Raw genomic sequence first — 15,152 nt, 5'->3', positions numbered from 1 at the left:
CATATAGGGCAGGCCCCTACTTTCAAACATCCAACTTACAAACATCTCCTACTTGCAAACGCAAGGAGACAACAGCAAGTGAGATGAAAAAAGATGGACGACAAAACAAATTATACAGGGGTGATAACCCTTCCCTATGTTTTCCAAAAAGCTTAAAAATAGTTTTTTTGACTGGAGCTACACTTTAAAAATGTAGCAGTTGAAAATTACAAACAGATTCAACTTAACACAACAAACCTACACAGTCCCTGTCTTGTTTGCACCGCCTGTATACTGCTGTTCTGAGTATATAGGGCCTGGGGGCCACACGCATTTCCTTTTTTTAATATGGGTACAGGGTTCCCCTTAATATGCGTACAAGACCCAAATAGGCTGGTAATGGGCAGAGAGGGCTACCCATGCCATTTTTCTGAATGATTTTCAACCATATTGCAGGAACCAGATATAACATTAAAACCGCAAGCAGTTTTAAATGGTGTTATTTCCGTTTAATGTCATTTTGTGCAGGGACTGTTCTAAACACGGGAAACACGTGGCACTTCACAGGCATACTACAGACACTCCCCAGGCACCATATTTAAAGGAATATTTCACTTTTTTTTTTCACTTTAATCGTCATTAAAATCAGTGCTCCCGCCAAAACGACCATTTTTAAAAACATTTTAGGCATTGACCCATGTCCCCTGGGGCAGGAGCCAGGTCTCCAAGCCCTTTTTAGGACAGTATCTTGCATATTAGCCGTTAAAATTAGCACTTTTCATTTCGAACGTTCGAGTCCCATAGACTTCAATGGGGTTCTAACGTTCGTAACTAACGTGGGGTCCGTTCAAAAGTTCTGGTGCGAACCGAACCGGGGGGTGTTCGGCTCATCCCTAGTCAGAGCTGGAGCAGCCCAGCCCAGGGCTAGATGTGGAGGAGGAAGAGCTGGTGGAGATACGCACCCCACAAAGTGAGTGTCTGACAACCCAGCTTAAGGTAAACAATTAATGGCTGTATATTTTAACAAAATTTTTTATCTACACATGTTTTTAGGTGATGATCTGGTTGTGGAAGGACAAGCCGTGGAGCCATTTTCCTCCGACAGTGCCCAGAGACTGATTGGTCAGATCATGGCCTGGAATGGCAAGATTGATCAAATGCAGAACAAGATGCAAAACATGCAACAACAACTGGACACTATGAAGCAGGAAATGAAGAACATGATCGATGTTTTAGGGAGAATCTAAGCCCCTTTTTCCTAAAACGAAAGATCATGTTCTTCATTTCCTTGTAAAAAAGTTTTTAATGTTTTTATAACATTGTTTTTAGAGGCCAAATTTTGAAGATGCACACGGTGTGTCAACATGTACTATGTGCCATCAGAGGATCACAATGTACGCATTTTGTGTTTGCAAACCCTTCCTCATTCTAGTATGTGAGAGGAAGGGATTGCACCCACCAAACACGTCCATTGATCACTCATGATGGTAGATAGCACATGTTGACATTACCAATTTTTGGTGTGCATCTTCAAAATTTGACTTTACCCCTTGTTTTCTGTAAATAGTTAAAAATGTGATTTTATTTATTTTTTTATTTTATTATATATATATAGATATATATATATTTATATGTTTACAAAAAAAATTGTTTAACAAAACAAAACAAAAAATACCAAAAAAAGAGGCACTTGTTGGAATGTGCACTATTAAAAATTAAAAAAAAAAGATGTGTGTGTGTGACTCCTTCTTTCAATACTCAATACCAGTTTGGGAAGTCATTTTGTGTTTTCTGTCACAAAGGGCCTTATTTACTATTGGCAAAAAACACTTTGCAATACAAATGCACTAGGACAGGAATATGCAATTAGTGGAAATCCAGCTGTTGCAGAACTACAAGTCCCATGAAGCATAGCAAGACTGACAGCCACAAGCATGAGACCAGAGGATTGACTTGTAGTTTTGCACCAGCTAGAGGTCGGCCAATTGCATATCCCTGAATTAGGAGAATGTAGGAGACAACCACCTTGAAAAGCAAACAAGAACCGAACATAAAAATTGGATCAGACAATATATATTTAAAGAAAAGGAAATCATTATTGCTCAGCTGGCATTGGAATAGCCCCCCTACCATTAAAATAGGTGACATACTGGTCACGCACCTCACGTGCTGTTTGGGGGGCTAAGCCAGGATGGGCATGATCCAGCCCTGTGAGTTCTGGCATTAGTCCGGCCTCAGGCCCAATTGGCTGCAGGTAATGGGTTCCAGAATGTTGTCTTAAAAAGTTGTGTAAAATGCAGCAGCAGAGAATGACATAGTTCAGTTTGTACTCTGCCAAGTTTATTGCTGTCAAAAACAGACGGAACCGGCTGGCCATAATACCAAAGGCATTCTCCACAACCCTTCTTGCTCTGGCCAGCCGGTAATTAAAAGCCCTCCTCTCCGGGGTGAGGGTCCTTTGGGGGAAGTGCTTCATCAAATGGTCACTCAGACCGAACGCTTCATCAGTGATAAAAACAAAAGGTAGACCCTCCACATTATCAGCATCTGGTGGCAAGTCCAGGCCACCAGTGATGAGACGGTGGCAGAACTCGGTCTGCCTAAACACTCCTCCGTCAGACATCCGGCCGTTCTTCCCCACATCCACATACAGAAAGTCATATTGTGCTGACACCACCGCCATTAACACCACACTATGGAACCCCTTATAATTCCAGTAGTAGGACCCCGAATGGGGTGGGGGCACAAGCCGCACATGTTTCCCGTCGATCGCCCCTCCACAGTTGGGAAAGTCCCAACGGGCAGCGAACTGGGAAGCCACAGTCTGCCATTCCTGTGGCGTGGAAGGAAACTGGGGAGTCAAACACAGGAAAAAAAAAAATTAGTCATTAAATCAAAACAATTCATAACAAATAAAACTCAAAAACATTTTGGAACAGCAGTTAAACATAAATATTGAAAATGTTTTTCTGCAAAAAAAAAACAAATAGAAGGCCCAATTCCCAGATTACTCAGCCCTCTGATGGACCAGGGGACATAAGTTATGTGGGTGAGTGGGGTGGGGGCCTAATTAATGAGTATACAATCCCTGCAACCAATTTGAGTGGGGTTGGGGCCTAATTAATGAGTATACAATCCCTGCAACCAATTTGAGTGGGGTGGGGGCCTAATTAATGAGTATACAATCCCTGCAACCAATTTGAGTGGGGTGGGGGCCTAATTAATGAGTATACAATCCCTGCAACCAATTTGAGTGGGGTGCGGGCCTAATTAATGAGTATACAATCCCTATATATATATATATATATATATATATATATATATATATATATATACACAAAGGGTGTATACAAAGAGTATACAAAGGGTGGGGAGCAGTAAAACAGTACAATGGAGCTGACAATATGAATTAGAGAAAAACAGTCTCGGCTGTAGGTGTATAGGGGCCCAGGATTGCATGCTGGGGACGTTAGTGAAAGCAAATATGCACGTGGGACACAAAAAGGTAAAAGCTATAAAAAAAAAATGAATAAAAAAAAACAATTGCATGCATTCATATAAAGGGGACATTCACAGCATATTCCTGTCATGGATATTAAAAGTCATGATGAAATTAATACAAACATACAATGCATATAATGCAATATTAAAAGAACAAACTTACCTTCATATATTCCTTCTGCAGGACCTGAATATTGGCAGAACAGGTCTCTGGAATAATGATCCCCAGAGCCTGGGGGGAGATGCCTGTAGAGAACTTGAGGTCCTGAAGGCTTCTCCCTGTCGCCAAGTAGCGCAACGTGGCGCCGAGCCTCTGCTCCGGAGTGATGGCTTGCCGCATGCAGGTATCCTGCCTGCTGATATAAGGGGTCAGCAAAGCCAGCAGACGGTGAAAAACGGGGTCCGTCATCCTGAGATAATTCCTGAAATCATCAGGATTATTCTCACGGATCTCACGGAGTAAAGGCATATGCGAGAATTGGTCGCGCTGGCGCAACCAATTCTTTGTCCATGAACTCCTCCTCACCCTGTTCACAGACTGGACTCGGGTCAAAGTATTAACCCCAACACCAAGCCCCCATATAGCATGAACTCGTTCCCGAGTACGTCCACTCTCCATGGCTTTGAAACGGTCGGCTGGACAAACAAGCTTAACTGAACGCACTGAAGAACAGCCAGACCTATGAAGAACGACCTGAAACCCAGAAACGAGCAGACCAGAAGCGCCTAACAACAGGTATCAACTGATCCACGCGTACCGAAAGACAGATACAAACCTCACAGGCAGACTGCGCCGCAGAAAATGGACAAATTAAGCTGAAGTCTGAAAAGCGCGAATCGTCTCTAACCAAAAAAACAATTGCATGCATTCATATAAAGGGGACATTCACAGCATATTCCTGTCATGGATATTAAAAGTCATGATGAAATTAATACAAACATACAATGCATATAATGCAATATTAAAAGAACAAACTTACCTTCATATATTCCTTCTGCAGGACCTGAATATTGGCAGAACAGGTCTCTGGAATAATGATCCCCAGAGCCTGGGGGGAGATGCCTGTAGAGAACTTGAGGTCCTGAAGGCTTCTCCCTGTCGCCAAGTAGCGCAACGTGGCGCCGAGCCTCTGCTCCGGAGTGATGGCTTGCCGCATGCAGGTATCCTGCCTGCTGATATAAGGGGTCAGCAAAGCCAGCAGACGGTGAAAAACGGGGTCCGTCATCCTGAGATAATTCCTGAAATCATCAGGATTATTCTCACGGATCTCACGGAGTAAAGGCATATGCGAGAATTGGTCGCGCTGGCGCAACCAATTCTTTGTCCATGAACTCCTCCTCACCCTGTTCACAGACTGGACTCGGGTCAAAGTATTAACCCCAACACCAAGCCCCCATATAGCATGAACTCGTTCCCGAGTACGTCCACTCTCCATGGCTTTGAAACGGTCGGCTGGACAAACAAGCTTAACTGAACGCACTGAAGAACAGCCAGACCTATGAAGAACGACCTGAAACCCAGAAACGAGCAGACCAGAAGCGCCTAACAACAGGTATCAACTGATCCACGCGTACCGAAAGACAGATACAAACCTCACAGGCAGACTGCGCCGCAGAAAATGGACAAATTAAGCTGAAGTCTGAAAAGCGCGAATCGTCTCTAACCAAACTTCTACTAACGCAAAGTCAGTAGAAGGAGCCCAAAGGGTGCTTTGCTGTGTCTTGGACTTCCTATTTCTAGTCCCGTCGTACGCGCTGTACGTCATCGCGCAAGCTTTCGTCGGACTGTTTGGGTATCCGTGTGTGGTCAAATCCGTTCAGTGGAAAGTATGACGGACTGTCCGTCGGATTGTATGACGGACTAAGTCGTCATACAGTCCGCTCGTGTGTACGCGGCATTACTTGCAAACGGAAGGAGACAACAGGAAGTGAGATGAAAAAAGACGGTTAGTAAAACAAATTATACAGGGGTGATAACCCTTCCCTATGTTTTCCAAAAATCTTAAAAATAGATTTTTTGACTGGAGCTACACTTTAAAAATGTACCAGTTGAAAATTACAAACAGATTCAACTTAACACAACAAACCTACACAGTCCCTGTCTTGTTTGCACCGCCTGTATACTGCTGTTCTGAGTATATAGAGCCTGGGGGCCCCACTCCTTTCCTTTTTTTTTATTTGGGTACAGGGTTCCCCTTAATATCCATACACGACGCAAAGGGGCTGGTAATTGGCAGGGGGGGGGCTACCCATGCCATTTTTCTCAATGATTTTCTTCCGTATTGCCAGAACCAAAAATTACATTAAAACCGCAAGCAGTTTTAAATTACTTTTTTTCCGTTAAATGTCATTTTGTGCAGGGACTGTTCTAAACATGGGAAATGTGCCACTTCAGAGGCATACTATAGACACCCCCCAGCCACGTTATTTAAACAAATATTTCAGTTTTTTTTTTTCACTTTAATCGTCATTAAAATCAGTACTCCCGAAAAAACTTCAGTTTTTTAAAAAAATGTAGGTATTGGCCCATGTTCCCTGGGGCAGGAGCTGGGTCCCCAAACCCTTTTTAGGACAATATCTTGCATATTAGCCATTAAAATTAGCACTTTTTATTTCCAACGTTCGAGTCCCATAGACTTCAATGGGGTTCTAAAGTTGGCACGATTTTTTGGTCCGTTCGAAAGTTCTAGTGCAAACTGAACCGGGGGGGTGTTCGGCTCATCCCTACCATGACAGGAAACATGAAGAATTAAACCGTAAAACACAACACAAATTTATCCTACACCAAAAGCTCTACTATGAATTCGGCAACAAATGCGGTAAATATCTTGCTAAAGCCCTCCAGACCAGGAAAGCACACGCAAACATTCACACAGACATAGCAGCCCAATTTGAGACTTACTATTCTATCCTATATAATCTCCCTAAGCATACAACAAATCATAGTGGATCTGAAATTCGACGTTCCTCAATCAAGTCTTTCCTCAACAATTGCGTCCCCTAACCTATAGACGAAGAGGACACCACGCAGTTAGATAACCCTATTTCAGAAGAAGAACTCAAATTGGAAATTAAACAGCTTAAAAATGGTAAAAGTCCAGGTCCGGATGGGCTTACAGCTGCCTACTTCAAAGCCTTTACACACATTAACCCCACAGATTAAGACTTTTAACTCTTTAACATCAGCCACTCTCCCCTTTTATAGGTTACTAGAAGCCCACATCACAGTGATCCCAAAAGAGGAGAAAGACCCTACATCAGTGAGTAATAGGGATGAGCTTGATGTTCAAGTCGAACATACGTTCGACTCAAACATCGGCTATTCGCACGTTCGGCGAATACCAAATGTTATGGGCCGTTCGCGCCAAATTCGTGTGGCGCTCATGGCCCACAATGCACTGCTCCATCACAGTGCATTGCTGGCTCATGATTGTCCAAGCATGCACTGTGACCCCGCATGCTTGGCCAATCACAGCGCCGGCAATGAGGAGAGCCATGATTGGACACAGGCAGGATGCCTGTGGCCAATCATAGCTCAGGCTGTGTAGTACACGCCTCACACTATATAAGGCCGCCAGCATGGAGGCCTTGTGTAGTGTGTTGGCGTCTGTAGGAGTTAGTGGGTGTTCTCTGTGTACCTTCAACACAGTATACACCGTTCATTATCGGCCGATTTAGCGTTCTTGCTCTTCTGTAATTGAGCTTTTAGCAATCTGCAGGAGTTTGTGGGTGTTGTCTGCGTGCCCTGACCGCAGTATACACCATTATATCCACCTATATAGCTAGCTCTTCTGTAATAGAGCTTTCAGTCAGCTGTAGGAGATTGTGGGTGTTGTCTGCATGCCCTGACCACAGTATACACCATTATCCACCTATATAGCTCTTCTCTAATTGAGCCATCTGCCATCTGCAGGAGTTAGTTGGTGTTGTGTGCCTCCAGCACAGCACAGTATACACCAGTATCTACCCTTTAATTCCTGTTCTATAATAAAGGCATTTGCAGGAGTTAGTGGGTGTTGTGTGCCCCCAGCACAATATACACTACCTAATTGCTGGTTTTCCCATGTCTGGAAGGCCAACAAGGAGAGGCAGACAGGCACGAGCCGATAAAAGAGGGCAAGCAGGCTCTGTGTCTAGAGACAACATTGCTGGTCATGGACGCAGTGTATCGTCATCATCAGCACGTGGCCATGGGACACGCTTGTCCTTCTTTTCGGCAGCTGGACGTGTTGAGCCGCATCATGCCGAAGACTTGGTAGAGTGGATGACCAGGCCCTCTTCATCCTGCCAACACATCATTTTCCCTTGTCTCAATGTCATCATCGGTGACTCCTTCCCTAGACCCACCGCGTCCTCCTGAGGAGTCCCCTGAACTCTTTGAGCACAGTGTTGGGCACATGCTCCAGGAGGATGCCCAGTGTTTTGTAGGCTCTGATGATGATACTCAGCTAGAGGAAGGCAGTAGCGTGAGCACAGAGAGAGGGGATGCTCAAGAAGGAAAGCAATCTGGCAGTCATGTTCCACAAGCTGCAGCATACCGCCAGGTTTGCTCCAGCGATGAAGAGGGAGGGGATGATGAGGGCACTGACTCCATGTGGGTGCCTGGTAGGAGAGAGGAGGAGGAGGCACATGTCCAACGAGGCAGGATGCCCTCCGGGGGCCAGCTTAGGGGCAGCACACCAACTGAATCACACCGCAGAGCTCCACCTGTGCAGGGCGCTGCCTCTGCGCGTTATTCTAAAAGTTCTTTGGTGTGGGCCTTTTGTGAGACAAGTGCATCAGATTGCACCACTGCTATTTGCAACATATGTCTCAAGCGTATCTCGCGTGGCCAAAACATCAGCCGCTTGGGCACCACATGCTTGACCAGACATATGTTGACCTGCCATGCAGCTCTTTGGCAAGCGTACCTTAAAGACCCACACCAAAGAACAAAGCAGACCTCTCCTTGCTCCTCATCAGCTGGGATCTCCAACCCCACTAGACCTTCAGTCCTCTCTGAAACCTGCTCTGAGAGGAATGAAGGTGTAGAATTAGGTGTGTCACAGCCAAGTGCTTCCGGGCACTCTGCTAGCAGTACACCTACGTCCGATTATAGCAGGCAAATTTCCCTGCCCCAGCTGCTGGACCATCGAAAGAAGTTTACTCCCAGCCATCCACATGCCCAGCGGTTGATTGCTAGCTTGGCTAAATTGCTAGCACTTCAACTGCTGCCTTTTCAGTTGGTAGACTTGGCCCCTTTCCGTAAGTTTGTACAATGTGCGGTTCCTCAGTGGCAGGTCCCCAAACGCCACTTTTTCTCATGGAAGGCGATTCCGGCTCTCTACCGGCATGTGGAAGGCAATGTCCTTGCCTCGCTTGACAGGGAGGTCAGCGTTAAGGTGCATATTATCGCTGACTCATGGTCCAGCAGGCATGGACAGGGACGTTAACTGTCTTTCACGGCCCATTGAGTCACTCTTCTGGCAGCTGGGAAGGATGCAGGACAAGGTGCAGTAGTGTTCGAGGTTGTTCCGCCACCACGCCTCCAAAATACTACTACTGGTTGTGACACACCTCTCTCCTCCACCCCTCCTCTTCTTCTTCCCCCATGGCCTCTTCCAGTGCTCTGTCCTCAGAACCAGCGGTGCTCCGTAGGCGTTCAAGGGGCTACGCAATTACTCAGGCAAAATGATGCCATGCCGTGCTTGCGCTGGTTTGTTTGGGGGACAGGAGCCACACTGGGGCAGATATTTTGTCAGCTCTGCAGGGACAGGCCGAGAGGCTGTTGACGCCACGCCAGCTTAAGCCAGGAATGGTGGTTTGCGACAATGGCACCAACCTCCTCTCCGCCCGGGACAACTGACCCATGTGCCCTGTGTGGCTCACGTCCTTAACCTGGTGGTGCAACGGTTCTTGGGCAGGTACCCGGGCTTACAGGATGTCCTGAAGCAGGCCAGGAAAGTCTGTGTGCATTTCCCCTGATCATTTAATGCCTGTGCTCGGCTGGCATAGCTCCAAAAGGAGTTGAACCTGCCCAAGAACCGCCTTATATTTGACATGCCCACCAGGTGGAACTCAACATTGACCATGCTGCAGCGGCTGCACATGCAGCAGAGGGCCATTAATGAGTACCTGTGCGACTACGGTACCAGGACAGGGTCAGGGAGCTCGGTTTTTTTCTCACCATGCAAGTGGGGCATGGTCAGGGATGCATGCACTGTCCTGTCACCGTTTGAGGAGGCCACAAGGATGGTGAGCAGTGACAGTGCATGCATCAGTGACACTGTACCTCTTGCCAACCTGTTGGCACATACGCTACGTGGAATAATGGACAGGGCACTTGAGGCAGAACAGAGGCAGGAAGAGGAGGACTTCCTTGCCTCTCAAGGCCCCTTTATCGAGACAGTGTTCCTGTTGTCCCACCCATCACACAGGAAGAGGACGAGGAGGAGGATGATTGTGTCAGCATGAAGGTGGAGGCTGGCACTCAGCAGCAGCAGCAGTCTTGTAGGGATGATATACAGTCCCAAGAAATCCGTGGACTTGTACGTGGCTGGGAGGAGGTAGTTGCGGATCATGTTGTCCTTAGTGACCCAGAGGACTCCGGACCGAATGCCTCAGCTAACCTACGCTGCATGGCCTCCCTGATCCTGCAAAGCCTGCAGAAGGATCCTCGTATTCTTCAGATCAAGGAGAGGGACCATTACTGGCTGGCCACTCTCCTTGATCCATGGTGCAAGGGTAAGGTTGCCGACCTTATCTTGCCATTGCAGAGGGAGCAGAGGATGAGACATCTCCGGGAGGCCTTGCAGAAAGGTCTGTGCAACGTGTTCCCAGAGACTGGGAGGCTACAAACTCCTGGTCCTGGACAACGTGTTGCTGAGGCATCGGTCAGAAGGAGCGGTGGAGAAGGTGGCCGTCTGACCGATGCGTTCAGACAATTTTTTAGTCCGCAGCCCCAAGGTATGTTCGGTTCCAGCAACCATCGCCAGCGTCTGATTTACATGGTGCAGAAATACCTAGGGGCAAGGTCAGACTTGGACACCTTTCCCACCGAAAATTCTCTGGCTTACTGGGTCTTGAGGATGGATCACTGGCCAGAGCTTGCACAGTATGAAATTGAGCTACTGGCCTGTCCTGCATCCAGCGTTCTTTTGGAACGCACCTTCAGTGCTGCTGGTGGCTTTGTTACCGATCACAGGGTGTGCCTGTCCACCGATTCGGTTGATCCACTGACCTTCATCAAGATGAATCAGTCTTGGATCGCCAGCAGCTACCAAGCACCTGAAGTTGATGTAACCGAATCATTTTTTTTTTAAATATCACATCCCTTCAAGACTGCCTATGCTGATGCTGAGTGACTGTCCTGTTATGTTGATTGTCTATCCTCTTCCTCCTCCGCTGATATGTTGGAAGAACATTTTTGGTTCTGGGTGATGCCACCAGCCCAATTTTTAAGCCCCTGTTAAATGCCCCTGTTTAACAGGGGCATTTAATTACAATTTTTGATGCAATGCTTTGCAGCAGGGCTCATTCCTGCACTACAACTGGATTATATGGGAGAGGTTGCAGTGTCGTGGCACCAGCAAGCAGTGCCTAAGGCCCAATTTTTCAGCCCCTGTTTAACAGGGGCATGTAATTGCAATTCTTGATATAATATTTCACAGCAGGGTGCGTTCCTGTGCCCACCCAGAGTAACTGTGAGGACTTATAGTGTTGTGGCACCAGCACCACAACCACCAAAGGCCCAATTTTTCTACCACTGTTCAACAATGGCATGTAATTACAATTCTTGATATAATCGTTCACAGCAGGGCGCTCCAGCGCCCAGCAAGAGTCCCTTTGAGTGCTTACAATGTTGTGGCAACACCAACACCTTGTTCCGCCATTTCTGCAGAGCATATAGGGCAGGCCCCTACTTTCAAACATTCAACTTACAAATGTCTCCTACTTGCAAACGGAAGGAGACAACAGGAAATGAGATGAAAAAAGACAGACGGCAAAACAAATTATACAGGGGTGATAACCCTTCCCTAGGTTTTCCAAAAAGCTTAAAAATAGATTCTTTTGACTGGAGCTACACTTTAAAAATGTACCAGTTCAAAATTACAAACCGATTCTACTTAACACAACAAAACTACACAGCCCTGTCTTGTTTTCACCGCCTGTATACTGCTGGGGGGGGGCTACCCATGCCATTTTTCTCAATGATTTTCATCCATATTGCCGGAACCAGATATTACATTAACGCAAGCAGTTTTAAATGACTTTTTTTCCGTTAAATGTCATTTTGTGCAGGGACTGTTCTAAACACGGGAAACACGTGGCACTTCACAGGCATACTATAGACACCCCCCAGGCACCATATTTAAAGGAATATTTCACTTTTTTTCACTTTAATCATCATTAAAATCAGTGCTCCCGCTAAAATGACCATTTTTAAAAACATTTTAGGCATTGACCCATGTCCCCTGGGGCAGGAGCCAGGTCCCCAAACCCTTTTTAGGACAGTATCTTGCATATTAGCCATTAAAATTAGCACTTTTTATTTTGAACGTTCGAGTCCCATAGACTTCAATGGGGTTCTAAAGTTCGTACGAATTTGCGGACCGTTCAAAAGTTCTGGTGCGAACCGGGGGGGGGGGGGGGGGGTGTTCGGCTCATCCCTAGTGAGTAATTATAGGCCAATATCCCTATTGAATGTTGATATAAAGATATACGCTAAGATTTTAGCTTCCCGTCTGTTAACTTTCCTACCTTCTCTGATAGGGAGAGACCAAGTGGGCTTTATACCTGGAAGAGAAGCCAGGGATAACCCAATCAAAGCTCTGAATATTCACCATTGGATTACAACACATAAACAAGAGGGATTCTTTCTATCGCTAGATGCAGAGAAGGCATTCGACAGGCTGGCATGGGACTATCCGAGAGCAGTCCTAAAACATATTGGGCTCCAAGATCGAATGTCCAATGCCATCATGTCCCTTTATACAAATCGAACCACTCGAGTGTCACCTGTCGAACGCCTTCTCCATCAGTAATGGGACAAGACAGATGCCCACTCTCCCCAATTCTATTCATCCTACCTTGAACCCTTCCTCCAATGTCTCAGATCCCACAACAGTGGCAAAGGCTTTCTCATTGGCGATCGCACCTATAAGATGGCTGCATTCGCCAATGACATATTACTATTTCTGAAGGAACCACACATCTCTTAAATCTACTAAAAGAATTCAATAATTTTCATAGTATTTCCAATTTCAAGTTAAATTTTGCAAAATGCCAGGCCCTGAATTTCTCCCTCTCACAGGAAATGGTAACTCAATGCAAAAACAATTTCCCCTTTCTTTCAAATGATTTTTATTAAGTTTCACAAAGGATAACATGAAACGCAAAAAATACATTTCCATCAGTTACAAACATAGCATAGTAACAATAGAAAAGCCATTAATAACAGTAGACTTGGTACAATAAAACAATTAATTTGCATAAAACAGGAAATGAGATAGGAGGTTTGGTGGTGTACCAAGTACTAAAAGAAGTAAGGGTAGTAGGGAAGTAGGTAGGATAGAAGGGGGGGGAAGGGAAGGGTGGGGGAACTAGGAAGGGATAAAGGTCTTGAGAATAAGGTTACGTGTTTAGTCCTCTTTCGATTGCAGGAACAATATCAATAAAAGGATATAAGTCATCAAGTGCATGTTAATCTATCTTAGCTTTATACCAACTGAGCCATGGGATCCATTTGTCCCGAGTTTTAACATATGAGGCTAGGCCTCTTGAACCAAGAAGTTCGTAAGTAGAGTGTGAGTGAACCAGCGTGGTGACATCGTTGATAGTGGGTATAGTAGGTGATTTCCAGTTTCTAGCTAGAAGTAGTCTTGTAGCTAGTAGAATGTGGGTGATAACCGTGCGCAATGTGTGGGGGATAGTTTCTCGTATGATATTGAGTATGGCCAGTTGCGGCGATAGGAGGAGAGTGATATGACTAATTTCGTAGATAAGTCGTGCGACCGCCGACCATAGGGGTTGTATTTTAGGACAGTGCCAGAGGATATGGATCAAGGTCCCTGTATGGTCGCAGTTGCGCCAGCATAGTGGGGTGACTGAGGTGTGGAATTTAGCTATTCTATGAGGGGTTAAGTACCATCTAAGTGTGATTTTAGTAGTTAGTTCCCATAGGCCCGTGCACCGGGTAGCCTTATGGACAGACTTTAGTGCCTGTTGCCATTGATCGTCAGAAAATTGTGTGTGTAAGTCCGATTCCCAATCTAGGAAGGGTTTAGATTTATAGAAGACATTTTTCTCCTGGAGCAATGGGTATATAAGTGATATGCCTTTAGACGTGGAGTTATGAGAGAAATAGAAGTTCCACAGTTTGGTAGGTAAGGTCCCTTCTATGTAGGTGTACGTGTTTAGACATGAACGTAATCTATGAAACGTGAGGAAGTCTGAGTTTGATGCTCCGTACAGGGATTGGATTTCAGAGAAAGTTTTATGTTCAATGAAGGATCTAAGTTCAGCCGTGGTTGACGTACGTGATGTGAGCCAAGTGGGAAGGTGCAAATCAGGGGATAGGATCTGGAGGGTGCGGAGGGGTATCAGTAAGTCTTTCATGGGAAATGATACCCACTTACTGTTAATTAAGCTTTTCCATGCATAGAGCGATGCCTGTATGGTAGGTGAGTATAGGCGTAAATTCGGTGTAGAAGCTAATGAGCTATATAGCCAGCTTATGAGATCATGGCTCAGAGTGGCGTGGTTTTCAATATCACCCCATAGTGTGGTGTGGGGGGGATTAGTCCATTCCTGCAATTGGGAAAGGATAGTAGCTAAGTAGTAATCTCTAATGTCAATATAACCCAATGCCCCCAGCATGTTTATGTTTGATAAGCTTAGAGTGGTTGCTTCTGGATTTTTTGCCTTGCCAAATGTAGTTGGCCAAAATAGATTGCAAAGATGCAAGGTAGGATTTGGATAAAGGGATAGGAAGGGTGCGAAATACATACAGTAATTTGGGTAGTAGGAGCATTTTAAAGGCCGCTAGTCTACCTGACCATGAGAGTTCAAATCGAGTCAATTTGGATAATTCTTTGATTAGCATTTGTTTAGTGGTTACATAGTTAGATTGAAATAACCTAGATACAGATTTGGTAAGCACAATACCTAAGTATGGTATACCATCTTCGGCCCAGGGAAAAGCATATTGGTTACGTAAAATGGAACTAGTAATAGCGTCAAGGCCTAGGTCTAAAATATGAGATTTGGATTCATTGACCTTATAGTATGAAACCGAACTAAAGTTGGTTAGAACACTTTGTACCGAAGCCAGGGAAGTTACAGGATTGGTAATCATCATTATGACGTCATCTGCGAACAGATTTATTTTATGTTCAAGGTGACCTATTTTGAAGCCAGTTATGGTGGTACATTTTCTAATGTGTACTGCTAGGGGTTCCATAATTAAATTAAAAATGAGAGGGGATAAGGGGCATCCCTGGCGGGTGCCATTAGTGATTGGAAATGAGCGAGAGACAATGCCGTCGGTGTAAACTTGTGCAGATGGAGATGAGTATAAAGCCATGATGGCCGAAAATATACGGCCATGGAATCCGAATTTATGGAGTGTAGCTTTTAGGTAATCCCAATGGACTCTGTCGAACGCCTTCTCTGCATCCAAAGATAGAAGCAGA

The sequence above is a fragment of the Lithobates pipiens genome, unplaced genomic scaffold (genome assembly GCF_037356315.1).
Source record: "Lithobates pipiens isolate NorthernLeopardFrog02 unplaced genomic scaffold, aLitPip1_a1.2 Scaffold_25, whole genome shotgun sequence".
Taxonomy (NCBI): domain Eukaryota; kingdom Metazoa; phylum Chordata; class Amphibia; order Anura; family Ranidae; genus Lithobates; species Lithobates pipiens.
This window is presented reverse-complemented; position numbering follows the sequence as displayed.